General features: G+C 43.6%; 1 long non-coding RNA gene across 1 annotated transcript; it reads right to left on the minus strand.

Annotated features, from left to right (window-relative positions):
- Nucleotides 1–3,392: 3,392 nt before the first annotated feature.
- LOC108539504 (uncharacterized) lies at nucleotides 3,393–15,048 on the minus strand. The gene is made up of 3 exons (XR_001888390.1): nucleotides 14,859–15,048; nucleotides 5,199–5,336; nucleotides 3,393–3,616 (listed from the first exon to the last, which is right to left on the minus strand). It is a non-coding gene; the product is annotated as an uncharacterized LOC108539504 (long non-coding RNA).
- Between the last annotated feature and the right edge of the window lie 312 nt (nucleotides 15,049–15,360).

Below are 15,360 nucleotides of genomic sequence, written 5' to 3' on the forward strand. Positions count from 1 at the left end.
GGAAGTGGCCCCAGGAAAATCTGATTAAGGAATAGGTGAGTGAGAGCCCAAGGGAAGGAGGCAAGCAAGATCTCATGGAGGATAAGCTTTGCTCAGTCCTTTAGGGAGCTGGGGACAGTGATGGTCACCCTCAGAGTCTTTCAGATCAGGGGGCATGGAAGCTGGAATATTTGCATCTCCCTCCCGCATATTATCAGGCGTTAGTTTAGGGTTGTCCTGGGGGAGTGACTACCTGGGCACTCTAGGTTCTCTAGGCAATAAAGCCTAAGGGGTTCTAGTAGCCTGAGGGTGGTCCTCCCACCAAGAGATTTAGGTGCTGGCCACACAGAGTCAAAGCACCCAGGAAGACTGCGTGCATGAAAATTATAAGGTGTCTGAGGGATGTAAGTGGAACACTAGTAACATCTGCTGCAGAGTCCATTCTGCCACAGCAGAAATCTAGTCCACTTGGGTTCCCTGGAAAGCATAGCTTGTACCAAATCATGGCAGTGAGATAGAGATCGAGTCCTTCCTTTCTAGTCTATTTCTTCTGGCAACAGCTGCAACATCCTTGACCTGCCTGGCCTTTGTATATCTACCCATCTAGGTCATTGCTGAATTAGTCTGCATTTCAGACCCAAATATCCACTCAGGCCCCCAGCCTGGACTGTGAGAGCCCTCCTACTGCTATCACACCATTCTGAGATTTAGGAAACACCATTTACAGGACCCACCTGGACACCTGGATTATTCTTCTGCTCCCACACTATGCTACAGCACTGGAGTCTCAGAAGGATAGGGTTCTGGTCCACGCTTTTACAAGGTACACCCAGGGAAGGACTGGGGCAATGCCTGCTGCTCTCAAATGCCCCAACCTGCCTGGGGGTGCTGCATCACCACCAAAATTGGCCTGAGAGTGGGATGGCTGAGGAACAGAGTTCTTTCTCAGGCTCCTAATACTATCTGAGCACTTTGAGTCTCTTGTTACTCTCTTCTTCCTTAACGTCAAGGGAGTGTTTCTAAATATAGGACATCTTGTCCTTACTAAATATTTTTCCACATAGGTTTTATAAGCAGCACAAGACTGCTTCTCAAACTAGTGTATGTAAGAATTACCTGGGGAATTTAATAAACCATGGCTTTACATAGGTCAGATCTCCAAAGATTCTTATTCTGGGAAAGACTTGAAGACTCATGAGCCAGGGACTTGACTACTTTATTATATCTACTCTTCTGTGTCAACTCTTTCTTGGGCAGAGATGCCTTGCCAGTCAGTTACTGTCTCAATGAGGGGAAAGATGAGCTATAAGCAAATGCTGTGGGTAAAACAACTTCAGTTAATATTCTAGAACACTGTGCTACTTCACAAAGCTTTATCCTAATTTGTGAAGCCCTTTTTAAAAATTATTATTATAAACTCTTTGATTATTTAGTCTCCAAGTGCTTTCCTTACTTCTGTTCACATGTCCTCATTATACAGATACCCCATTGTGATTTCTGTAATTTGAGGTGGCTTTCTTTTCCCTTCTTACAGCAGCCTCTTTGCCAATTCCTCCCCACTGGATCTTTATGATACAGGTGGGGGTACACAAAAATCCACAGGGCCTTGAATTCTTCTTAAAATTCATATTGAAAAGTTGCTGTGTGTAAAAGAGACCACTTGCTTTGGGGGAAAGGAGGTGGCAGAGCACCATGATCAAGAATGTGGATTCCTGTCTCTGCTACTTTTTAGCTGTGTGATATCTCAGCCAAGTTAATTTCTTTGAGTCTTGGTTTCTTCACCTGGAAAATTGGAGTAATACTATCATCTACCACACAGGGGGACTATGAGGACTTAAATGAGCAAAAGTGTGGACTGCTTTGCACAGAAAAAGTGTGCAGCTGTTACAAGTGACCATAAAGGTGTTTAAAGCTGGGTTCTCAGCTTAGGGTTTATCCTGGCTGTTTTCAAAATACCATTTCATTTGGTTCCCACCACTGTTGCATTTGGGTATCCTTTATTCCCATGTGGCTGTAAATGGGGGAAGGACAGACGGAGTGGGTTTGAGAAACAGTGGGAATTGGAAAGTAGTCGTGGCTGGGAGGCCAGTGAGAGTGAAACTTCTTAGCTATTCTAGAGAATGTCCACTTTCCATTAGACTAGAAATAACGGCTGGGCGCGGTGGCTCACGCCTGTAATCCCAGCACTTTGGGAGGCCGAGGCGGGCGGATCACGAGGTCAGGAGATCGAGACCATCCTGGCTAACACGGTGAAACCCCGAATCTACTAAAATACAAAAAATTAGCCGGGTGTGTTGGTGGGCACCTGTAGTCCCAGCTACTCGGGAGGCTGAGGCAGGAGAATGGCGCGAACCTGGGAGGCAGAGCTTGCAGGGTGACAGAGCCAGACTCAAAAAAAAGAAAAAAGACTAGAAATAACTTTTGGGGTTCCGTTGGCTCTGATCTGGCTTTGTTGGAAATGACACTTACAAAAAGCAATGCATAGGCCGATGGTGAAGAGTAGGCTTAGGTAATTTCTAATTTTACATTTTAGAGAAATTCCAGTTTGGATTCGGGAGAAGAGGGAAGGGGAGTACAGAAATCAACCTTGTGGTGGGTACCATTTATCAAGGACTACTATATGCTAAGTATTCTCCTAAGAACTTAGCACATACACACATACTGTCTCATTTCATCCCTGCAACAGCAACCCTTTAGACTAGGTATCATCTTGACCCCCATCTTAGAGATGAGGAAACGGCTTCGGATGGCAACCTACTCACGTAAGTTTATATCTCTATTTGGCAACAAAGCCAGGATTTGAACCAGTTCTGGATCCAGATCCCACGTGCTCTTCCCTGCTTTATGTGATGCCTTTCATCAAAGGGGAACCCCTGTTCTCTCTTCAAACAATCCTTTAAAGCAGCGGTCTGAATTTTTCTAAGGATCTGATGAAAGTCATGAATCCTCTCCTCTGAAAGCACATAAAATGCCCTGAACCACTGACGCTGTGCCTGTTAGGAATGCCCAACTTAATGCCAGCTTTTTGCAGCTCAGGTATTTCTCTTGGGGTGTCACCCTCACCTTATAACCCCTGGGGGATTTGGGGCAAAGAATCAGCTATGAACTAAATATGTGGGGAAACATCACAACAGAATCATTCATCTATTCATTGGGGTTACGTTGTTATGACCTTGTCCCCGTCATTTTACCCTGCTAAGCCTCAAATTCCTCATCTGTAAAATAAGATGGTAACAGTATCTATGTCTTGGGTTTTGTGAAGATTTAATAAGATATAGTACATAAGGCTTTTAGAATGCAGTACATATCTCATAAGCTTTTAGAATGCAGCCTGGCACATCATGAGTTTTTCATTAAGTATTTGCTATGATATTAATATTATTAGTCCAAATATAATAGCCCTTACTGCTTTCTCTCTTCTGTTGTTCATCGCATTTTTCTTGAGTATGTATGTTGCCTCTTCAGCAAGGCAGTGAGTTCTTGAGTGCAGCCAGGCTGCTTCGGATTGAATCCCAGAGTTATCCTTCTCAAACGTGTAGCCTTGGGAAAGTGTCTTCACTTTTCTGAGCCTCAGTTTCCTCTCCTGTCAAATGGAAGTTATAATAACATCTATCCTAACAACATGCTACAGCAGTACCTGAAACATAGAAATAACTACATGTTAGTTATTATTATTGTTGTTGTAGTTACTGGTATTATTATCAGTAGTACTATCCCACTGAGAGCTGAGCACACAGATGGAGCTCAGTAAGTGCTGGTTGGTTGACAAATGATCCCTTTCAGGCCAGATAATCAGTTACACTCCAATCAGTAGATTTCCTCTTACCAGGAAGGAGCATGGGCCTGCTGTCATACATAAAGCAGGGAATCCTATATCCACCCTAGCCCATTCAGGAACAAGAATCTGGGGTAGAAACAGACACTGAAATACGATGCTCCCGACCCAATGAAAGTGTCAGATGGGCTGCTCTGAGCAAGTGCCTGATGAAGCGAATCTAACTGCAGCTGCTGGTTACTCCTCATCACCATTGACAAGCTGGGAATCGATTGACTCAGCTAGAAGCAGAGGTGGTGTGGGGAGGTGAGGGTGTCCAGGCAGGCCTCCACCAGCAGAAAGAAATTAATTATGTCTCCAGGGCTGCCTGGCAGGAGGGCCATATATCGTGGTGATAATTAATGTTTGGTGAGGGTGGACAACCCTGAGATGGACGTAGGGGGTCCCAAAGAGGCGAAAGGACCTGGATCCCAGCAGGGACTTATTACAAAAAGTCAGACAGCCCAAACCCAGCTCTGCTCTTTCTAGCTGTGTGACCTTGGGAGAGTCACTTAACCTCGCAGGCATCATTTCCTCATCTACAAAATGGAGCTGTTGATACCTCGTGGGGCTACTGGGAACACTAAGTGAGAATCCCATCATCTGCTACTGCCCTGTTCACAATGGCAGCCTCCTGTGTTTAGTGTGCAGTTGAAGCGCAGAAGGTCCAAATTAAGATGTGCTGTAAGTGTGAAAGTCCACACCCAATTCCAGCAATGCAGCATGAATGAAAGGAAGGTGAAAGAACTCATCAATACTTTTTCACATGAATTGCATATTGAAATTATACTTGGGACATACTGGGTTAAGTAAAACATATGAACAGAATTAATTTTACCTGTTTAGTTTTATCTTTTGAAATGTGGCTACTATAAAAAGAACAAGACTGTGCCCTTTGCAGAGACATGGATGAAGCTGGAGGCCATTATCTTTACCAAACTAACACAGGAACAGAAAACCAAATACTGCATGTTTTCACGTATAAGTGGGAGCTAAATGATGAGAACACAGGGACACAAAGAGAGGAACAACACACACTGGGGCCTATCAGAGGATAGAGAGCAGGAGAAGAGAGAGGATCAGGGAAAATGAGTAAAGGGTACTAGGCTTAATACCTGGGAGATGAAATAATCTGTACAACAAACCCCCATGATGCAAATTTACCTCTGTAACAAAGCCTGCACATAAAATTAAAAGTTTAGAAAACGTCTTGAAAAGATGGAGAAAAAGTGTGGCTACTAGGAAATAATGAATGCAAACTACTGAAATTTAAGTTTTCATAGTGATCATATGCTGAAATGATACTATCTGGGATGCATCAGGTTAAATAAAATATGTTATTAAAATTGATTTCACCTATTCTTTTTTAAAAAAAATGGCTATAAGGAAATCTAAAATCACTCACCACTCTAATTACATTTCAATTGAGTGATGCTGGTCTAGTCTTTTTCTTTCTATATGCTTTTTCTTTGTGAATTTTGATGAACCGCTGTGCTGTCCTGGACAAACTAATATTTTCTTCCCTGAGTTTCAGTTTCCTTGCCTGTCAGGAAGAGATAATCGTAGTTTACATTTATGGAGCCTTTATTACATGCCAGGTACTGTTCTGAGCATGTTACATGCATTAGTGCATTTATTCCTCAGAACATCACTAAAAGTAGACATTAACCCATTTCACAGATGAGAAAACTAAGGTCTGAATGGTTAAGCCCTTACCAAAGCTGTGTAACTAGGAAAAAGCAAACCAGCCCAGATCTGAACCTAGCTCTACCTCACTCCAAGCCTATATTCGTCACTGCTACTCTATGCTTGTTCTTTTTCATTGGCTTAATTTAAGGGTCTTGAGCATGTCAGGACACTTGGGCAGGTAGGTCTTTGCAAGCTCAGGTAAAATTCTTCCTTCAGTCGGTGAGATTTAAGTACCACATGATAGTGTCTTCCAAGGGCCAAAGTCCCACTGGGTGACATCACTTCCTCTCTAATGTAGCCACTGTGACAGCCAAACACCAAGGAGCATGTAGTGTGAGTAACCACCACCCTGGGGCTATTTTACCCAGGGTTAGAGTGGAGTGCCTGTTTTAATCTGAAAGCCAGCCCCCAAACTCTTCCCCTCACCCTCTTTGTGACATTTTCATAGGTCTCTGAAATTGTTACCTTTATTCCTAAAAGTCATATTTCCAGATAAATATACTGCTTTATTTGCCTTTTTCTCACTGAGGAAGCATGCATGTGTTTGTGGTTGTATGTAGAATAATTGCATTGTGATGTCAGTTTGTATGTACAAGAACAGCAGGTGTGGGCAGTAAAGGGGTGGGATGAAATGAGCATCTCTATGTGTGTTTGTGTGCACATGTGCATGTGTGCACACACATGCCTAGTATCTTCTCTCTCCTTATTCTAGATTACCCCTGCCCCCTTTTATTAAAGACTCAAGAGGATCTCGTTCTGTTGCCCAGGCTGAAAGGCTGGAGTGCAGTGGTATGATCATAGCTCACTGCAGCCTCAAGCTCCTGGGCTCAAGCAATTCTCCCACTTCAGCCTCCTGAGTAGCTAGGACTACAGGTGTGCACCACCACACCTGGCTTTTTTTTTTTTTTTTTTTTTTTTTTTTTTTTTGAGAGGGAATCTCACTCTGTCTCCCAGGCTGGAGTGCAGTGGCCTGATCTTGACTCACTGCAACCTCCACCTCCTGGGGTCCAGCAATTCTTCTGCCTCAGCCTCCCGAGTAGCTAGGACTACAGGCGTACGCCACTATGCCCTGCTAATTTTTGTACTTTTAGTATAGACAGGGTTTCACCGTATTGGCCAGGCTGGTCTTGAACTTCTGACCTCGTAATTCGCCTATCTTGGCCTCCCAAAGTGCTGGAATTACAGTCATGAGCCACTGCATCCGGCCCACATCTGGCTATCTTAAAACTTTTTTTTTTTTTTTGTAGAGATGGGATCTTACTGTTGCCTAGGCTGGTCTCAGAGTGATCCTCTTGCTTCAAGTGATCCTCCTGCCTTGGTGTCCAAAAGCACTAGGATCCCAGGCATGAGCCACCACACCCAGCCTAGACTGCATTTTTTAGGGAACTTTCCCTTCACCTCTTTATGTCATGCCAGACACACATCCCTAGCCCTCTTCTGACTGCTGGGGTAACCATGTAACCCAAGCTAGGTCCTCAGTCTCTTCCTTGAAAATTTGAATCTTGGGTAGATACAAGAATAGTCGATTTATTTGTCCTTCGGACAGCCCACCATCCTGCTGCTGAGGCCTGTCACTGCTTGGTCACTAGCCTTCCTGAGTCCTGTGGCTTAGCTCATGTTTCAATTCTGGGAGCTTCCCAGTAACTTTCCAGTTTACTTTCTCCTTGCTTTTTCAGTTAGATTCTATCTGTGCATTTTTGTTTCCAATAGAAAGAGTCCAAAATGATGCAGAGCTGGCCACCAACCAAGAGCAAGGACCCCAAGTCTCTGGAATGTCTGCTTTATAGAAGGATTTTGGGGGGGGGGCAATGGGAAGAACTCTTCACATAATGCTAGCTCAGCAGTGGCCTGAGCGTTTTAGAGCCCTCCTCCAGATTTCTGTCAATTCTCTGAAGAAGCCGTGTTTCCATGGTTCTTGCTTCCCCACTTTGTAGCTCCACATCAGTTCAGACATGAAACCCAGCTTCTTGCTTGAATCTTATTGTTTTAAAAAATAGAAAGACATCCAATTACATGACTCATGTTTGAGGGTAGGAGAATTTTCTGCAGATTTCAGGAGTAGTGGTAGAAGACAGAGGAGGGGTTAACATTGCTTTAATGCAGACAATTTCCAGATGGAACGTTAGGTATCACGGCTTTTCAAATGTCCCCTGATGGACACTCTTTAGGGTGGGTGGTAGTCAGGGGGTGACTCAAACTCCCTTTCCCTCACCAGCTCCAGCTCTTGCCATCTTGCTAGATTTTTCTCTTCCTTTCCTCTCTCTTTTCTTTTTAATCTCCCTTCCCGACTCCACGCCCTGGAAGAAAACATAAATTATTCTTTTTGTCTAATACAGAACCAATTCTGACTTTTCTCTAAAACCTTTGGAGATTTGGCATCCAAGTCTTTGTAACTTTTCTTCTATTCAGTAGCCAGCTGTTGGCATAATAATACTTTATCTACCTAGTTGCAATGATTATTTTTAGATGTGATCACAGGTAAGTACAGTAAGCCTTGTCGTAGCCTCTCCCTGTGACTTTCCTCATAGCTTTCCAAGGATGTCATCCCAGGAACTAGGGATCTGTCTGCAATTCCAGGCATCTGCTGAGAACATTCGAATTGGTGAGGTTCAATGTCAAAATGGGGTTGTGGGAGGAACAAAAATAAAGAAGAATGGCTTCCGTTTAATTGAGCCCCCATCCAAGCACTTTGTCTGCATTACCTTATTCAGTCTTCGTGAGGGCCCAAGAGGTGGGGTACCAAAATGACCCCCTGCCCCAGATACAGAAATTGCAGTTTGGTGGAGCCAGGTATATCTGGCCCCCCGAGTCCCATGACCGCATCTGTTTTCTGCTGCCTCTGGCTTCAGATGGAATAGGACTCTTTCTGTCCCGCAGTTCAGGTCCCCACCTCTACCCTCCTATGTGTTGGATTGCATTTTTTAAATCCATTTTTGGATCACTTTTGCCCTCCAAATGGCTTGGTAACAGCAAGAGCCTAGAGTCCTGCTCTTCACGCTCCAAATTGGATTACATCCATCAGCCCTGGCGCCAGCACTATTGTTCCCAGGGCTTACCCAGCTTTAATTAGAATATTTTTATTTTCCCTAGGAGAGAGAGGACAGCCGATCTCAGCTTCAATAACCTTGCCGTGGGCTACAACCTGGAACTGCAGGGCTCATGGGCTATCAGATGGAGCGGCCAGCAGGGGAGGGCATGGGAGGCTGCGATGCTGTGTTTGCGTGGGGGACCCTCTGCCTTTTCCCACTGTCTGTATGTCATGATGTTAAAAATGGTGAAGAGGAAGCCTGGCAGGAAATGCCTTTGAAGGGGACACAGGAGCATGCACCCCCCACACAAACACACTAAGGCATGAGGGACGAAGCAGTTAACTCATCAACACATAAACTGAAGTTCAAATGCAGCGACTTTGAAAGGCCCCATGTGGACAGGCTGGGAGGCCAATGTATGGTTCACCCCACAGAAGGAGAAAAGCAGCACAGTGTAGGGTAGCACTGCCCAGCAGAAATAGAATGCCCACCTCATCTGCAACGTACAATTTTCTGGCAGCCACATTGTTTTTGAAAGTTTAAAATTTATTTCAAATTTATTTACATTGAATTAATCAAATAAGTCTTTTGTGATTCTTTTATTTCTTCAGTTCCTGTAATTATTTACCACATACTAATTTTGTATTCTGTTTTTATGAGCTTTCCAATTCTTTTCTTTTTTTCTCTTTTTAAGCTTTTATTTTGGGTTCAGGGGTACATGCGAAGGTTTGTTACATAGGTGAACTCATGCCATGGGGTTTTATTGTACAGAGTATTTCATCACCCAGGCATTAAGCTTGGTACCCAATAGTTATCTTTTCTGCTCCTCTCCCTCCTTCCACCCTCCACCCTCAAGTAGATCCCAGTGTCTGTTGTTCTCTTTGTGTTCATGAGTTCTCATCCTTTAGCTCCCACTTGTACATCAGAACATGTGATATTTGGTTTTCTGTTCCTGCGTTAGTCTGCTAAGGATAATGGTCTCCAGCTCCATCCATGTTCCTGCAAAAGACACTATCTCGTTCTTTTTTTGGCTGCATAGTATTCCATGGTGTATATGTACCACGTTTTCTTTCTCCAATCTGTCATTGATGGGCATCTAGGTTGGTTCCATGTCTTTGCTATTGTGAATAGTGCTACAATGAACATTCACGTGCATGTGTCTTTATGATAGAACAATTTACATTCCCCTGGACATATACCCAGCCACATTTTTTAAAAAGTAAAAAGAAACCAGTGAAATTAATTTTAATAACATCTTGCCTTTGACCCAGTACATCCAAATATTATCATGTTCACATGTAGTCGAAAATGTTCAATATGTAATAAAAAATATGAATGAGATCTCTCAACATCTTCAAAAATTGGGTATGTATTTCATACTCACGACACATCTCAATTTGGACCCTTGTTGTTTCAGCGCTCAGTAGCCACGTGTAGTGAACGGCTGCCATATGGAAGGGGGGAGGGTTGGGGCATGCACTCCAGAGCTTGATTCTCTGGGCTGCAACCTTTCACTGGTGTTGATTAACAGCATTATCTTAGACATTTGTCTTCTCTTACTTCCTTTGTGGGATATGCAATAATAATGTCCCCTAACACACAGGCTGTGAGGATCAAAGGGGTAATTCATGCAAACTCTTTAGCAGAGTGCCTGTGCACAGTAGGTCATCATGTGTTAGCAGTTAGATGATCAGCTAGACTTAGAATAATGACAGCTAATATATATGATGGCATAATACTAATCATGCCTTTTGCTGGTTGCCTGATGCTCTTCACTCACTTTAAGCCCCATTAACAGTCCCCTGAGATAGAAAATATTAATGTCTATATTTACAGGTGAGGAAACTGAAGCTCACAGAACAGCTAACTCCTTTCGTCCACAGGATGAAACTGTAAAAAGGCTGATTAGGGCCTTCACAACCTGGCCCCCTCCACCTCGTTAGCTGAGCAGAAGGACTGCAAGAGTAGATTCTCGACCCAGCTGACCTGGGTTAAAATCTTCTCTGCCACTCACCGGCTATGTGACCTGGCAGCTATGTGACTTCTCTCTGAATCTCAATTTCATCATCTGTTAAATGGAGACAATCTACTGCAAAGGGGCCTTGTGAAGATTTAATGAGTTGATATATGAACAGCGGGTAGGCACAGAGTAAGTTGTGCATAAGTGAAAGCCACTTTTATTAACAATCACTTTCTATCTCTACTCTAAGCTCCAGGAGGACTGCATTACTGACAGTCCTCTTCCCATACAGACTACATTTTCTCTTTCCATAGTATGGATCTCTGCCCAACCTGAAGCAACCTAATCCCTACATCATGTTTCTTCCTCCCCTATTTCTTTGCAACTTGCTGCCTCTTCCCCCAGGAGATCTGGACTCAGTCCCCTCCAAGGAGCATCGACTGTCCCTGCTCCTACTTCCCCATGTGGCCCTGGGATGAATGCTTGTCCCTGTCCCAGGACAAATGCTTCATCAGGACAGGACTGTGTCCATCTTTACCCCAACCCTAAGCACAGGACCTGGCCCAAGGAGAACACTAAGAAACACCTTTGACCCTGACAGGGTCTTCCCAATCCTTTAAAAAGAGGCAGTGGTCATACTTACTTGCTATTGGACAATGGCGTAGCTCAGTCATTTTCCACCTGTATCAGGGTGAGTCTTTTTCCTCTAGCACTCAAGGCATGATTTTCACACAACAAAATGCACAAATCTCAAGTCTACAGGTCAATTAATTTTACCAAATAAACACCCCTGGAAGTATCACCAGATCAACTCATATAAACCATCTCCAGAAGCTTCCCTTGTACCCCTTCTCATTCAGTAACTGTTCCCCTGCAGGGCAGCTGTTCTAATTTCTGTCACCTTCTAGTCACTTTGCCTGTTCTTGAACTTTGGATGGATGGAATCCTGGAGTATATGCTCTTCTGTGTCTAGCTTCTTCCTTGGAGCATAATTTCCCTGAGATTCTGCCATGCTCTTGCCAAGGTCAGTGTTCATTCCTTTTTACTGATAAGTGGTGTTTCACTGTGTGGAGACATATTTTTTACCCATTCTCTTGTTTAGGGACATTGGTGGTGTTGGCTGTACAAATCTTTTTTGTTTCTTTTAGATAAATACCTCGGAGTAGAATGGTTAGGTTGTATGGTAAGAGTATGTATTAATTTATTATAAACTGGCAAACAGAGTTCCAAAGTGGTTGCACTATTTCACTTTTGGCTTTAAGCCTTTGTTTTCTCTGCTGTAAAATGGGGATGAAGTATGACCCTCTGTGATGCAGGCATGTAAGGAGATACTAGTGTTGTCAGATACTTGCATGTCAACTGGATTAGTTGTGATAGCTATCATTTGCATTTCCTCTCCTAGGGAGTAATTCGCACCAGTGGTTAGGGGGCAAAGAAAGGGGAAGGTCCTAGTCCCATGGGCACTTGCAGGAAGCTCTCAGGGCATCATGGGACCCTCATCTCAACACTGAACAGGGGGAGTTTCACCTTGGAGGTGACCTTCCTCACCCACTCCTTGGCAGGATTTTATTTTCTCCTTGCAATTCAAATAATAAGGCAATTCAAATAACCATGATTATTTGCACATCCTCACATGAGAGAGGGCAGAGGACAAATGACCCGCACAGCACACCCCTGCCACCGCCTTGGAGAGGGACATCCAGGTGTCCTTCTGGAGCTGGTGTAAACCTCTTCCCTGCCTGGTTTACCTTGGGGAGGAAGGGACTTTCTAAAAGGAATTCATAGCCTGCTCCCCATATCCTGTAAGTGCAGCATATTCTTCAGGCTATTGTAATTAAGGTTCTGTCACAGCTTCAATAGAAACAAGTGTTTCCTGGGAATCTGGATTCAGTTGTCAAAATGCCTTTGCTGTGAAACCCTGCATATGATTTTCAAGCCCTGAAGCCTGTGAGTTTGAAGGTGTGTCTCCGTGTGTTCATGGAATTTCTCCTCTGTATCTTTTTATATGGATTTCATTTTTTTTCCATTTAAAAAACTTGTTGTGGTAAGAACACTCAACATGAGTTGAGTGCGTTGAGTGTACATTTGAAGTGTACAATACATTATTGTTGAGTATAGGTATAATGTCGCGCCGTAGATCTTTATTGCTTGTTCATTTTACGTAACTGATACTTCGTGCGTGTTGAGCAATAACTTCCTATTTTCCCCAGCCCTCAGCCCCTGGTAGCCACCATTCTAGTCTTCGATTTCATGAATTTGACTATTTTATTTATTTATTATCTTTGACTGTCAATATGTCCTTTTTATTTTTATTTTAAATTTTTTATTTCCATTGGCTTTTGGGAAACAGGTGGACACTGCTGGTGGGAGTGTAAACTGATACAACCACTGTGGAAAACAGTGTGGAGATTCACAATTTGTAATTGCAAAAATGTGGAACCAGCCCAAATGCCCATCAATCATCAATCAGCGAGTGGATAAATAAACTGTGATATATATATATATATATATATATATATATATATATATTTCGTGTGTGTGTGTGTGTGTGTGTGTGTGTGTGTATCAGTTACAGATACCTCAGGAATGGAAAACCAAACATTGTATGCTCTCATTCATAAGTGGGAGCTAAGCTATGAGGATGCAAAGGCATAAGCATGACACAATGGACTTTGGGGACTCAAGGGGAAAGGGTGGGAAATGGGTGAGGGATCAATAACTACAAATTGGGTTCAGTGTATACTGCTCAGGTGATGGGTGCACCAAAATCTCACAAATTACCACAAAAGAACTTTCTATATAGCTTTCAAAAGACCCAGTGGCTCGGGGCCAAAGAAACGTTGGTTCAACTCCTGGCTCTGCCATGTACCATCATACTATCTGCCATGTACCATCATACCATCATCATATGGTACCATACCATCTGCCATGAGCCATCATACCGTCATCATATGGTACCATGTACCATCATGGTCACCTGTGACAAGTCACTTCCCCTCTTGGAACCTCAGGTTCCTCATCTGAAAAGCAGGATTATTGTTAATAGTAGTGGCACTGTGGCCAAGACCATAGTCATCCTCCTTGCATCCAACAGCCATTCTTCTCATTTTTTCCCCTTACTTTTAACTTTTTAATTCCACGTTCACCTGGAGTAAAAACTTCATTTTCTAACACTCCCTCCTATTAGAAGTAGGCATTGTGACTACATTCTGGTGGAGAGATATAAGCGAAAGTATCATGTGCAGATGCCTAGAAGGATCCTAAAAGAGAAAAGGGAGCCTTTATTTTATTTTATTTTTATTTTTTTGAGACGGAGTCTCGCTCTGTTGCCCAGACTGGAGTGCAGTGACAAGAGAAGGGAGCTTTTCTTTGTCCCTTCCTCCTTCCTGCTGGCTGGAATGTGGTTGTGATGCAGGAGCTCAAGCAGCTGTTGGGCCATGAGGAGAAAGCTGCATGCTGAGGATGGCAGAACCTCAAGAAAGAAGGAGCTGCAGTCATTGACCTATGTCCTGGGCGAACTATCCTAAACTTGTTTAACATTGTGGAGAGATAAACTCCTTTCTTCCTTAAGCCACTGTTATGTTGTTTCCTGTTTTTATGACCCATCCCAATCCTAATTAAGACCTGCTGTTGGGAAAGAGGACACGGCCGAATTCCCATAAAGACTTTAGCACAGTGTCTGGTACCTAGTAATCACTCTGTATATTATGGATATTTGTGTTATCTTAAAGGCAAGAGCAAAAGAGATGGTGAATTGTGGATGGGCAATCTGGTGTCTCATTTCAGATTTGATTTGGGTTAGAGAAATTAATTTTGAATGGAGCTCATTAAGTGGTGTGTGTGTGTGTGTGTGTGTGTGTGTGTGTGTAATATCCAGGACCTGTACTTCTACCAGAAGCTCATAGGTGCATATGTGGGGTCTGTGTATTCTCAGGACTTTTGTATCCATAGAGCTGGCCCCCTCTCCTCAGGCAGCTCCTTCTTTTTCTACATCTGGAATCCCATTTCTGCATCTTTAATCACCTGGTTTGGGGCCATGGTCTAGAAGCCCTGGGCTGTGCTGTTATTCCTCATCTTTTCCCAGCACACAGAGCACTGTACAGATGAAACTGGCCCTAATGATTCTTTACTGCCTTTTAAAACTAGCAATCAGATTCCTCTAGTACAGTTCCAGAGGAGGCTGGGGAAGAACAAGGAACCTGTTGCCCCAGCTCTGATTTCCTAAAAGAGGAAACCTGAAAACAAAGGCCCTGCAGTACCCAGTGTAGTCCTCCCTCTGTATCTTTGCCCCTGCTGTTCCCACCAGCTAAGGTGCTTCTCCCACCCCCATCCATGATAGCAATATTATTACATATGGACCCCTGCTCAGTGGTAGGCATAGGCTAACCTTCATGACTAGTATTGTGTCCATCTTGCAGTGAGGAATCAGAGGCTCAGCAAGGTCAAATAACTTGCCCAGGATCCCATGCTAGCCTGGAGTCGGACTCCGTGGGCTCTGCTGGTAACCATTTCTTCCCCAAATTGCCTTTTTCTTCTGAGCCCTCTGCCATGAACCACGTATAGAGTAGGCACTCAAGACTTACTCATGGGTTCTCTGAGAATACACATACTGTTGTTGCCATGGGAGACGGGATTCTCAGACATAACTGGCCTCAGAATCCCTCTGCTTATTCTTATTAAACAAACGTTTTCCTTCCAAATAGAAAAAGCTTTATTGTTCCTTTTTGATTATAAAAGTAATCTGTGCTCTTTTTAAAAATGCAGATAGTACGCGAAGGCACAGAGAAAAGGCACTTCACCATCCAGAGATTAATTTATGTGAATATGTTGAGCTTTCCTGTGGGTCAGCCCGAATGGATGCACAGCAGCAGACAAGGCTGACCAGCACA

This window comes from Rhinopithecus bieti, unplaced genomic scaffold, assembly GCF_001698545.2.
Source record: "Rhinopithecus bieti isolate Rb0 unplaced genomic scaffold, ASM169854v2 scaffold_17930, whole genome shotgun sequence".
NCBI lineage: Eukaryota > Metazoa > Chordata > Mammalia > Primates > Cercopithecidae > Rhinopithecus > Rhinopithecus bieti.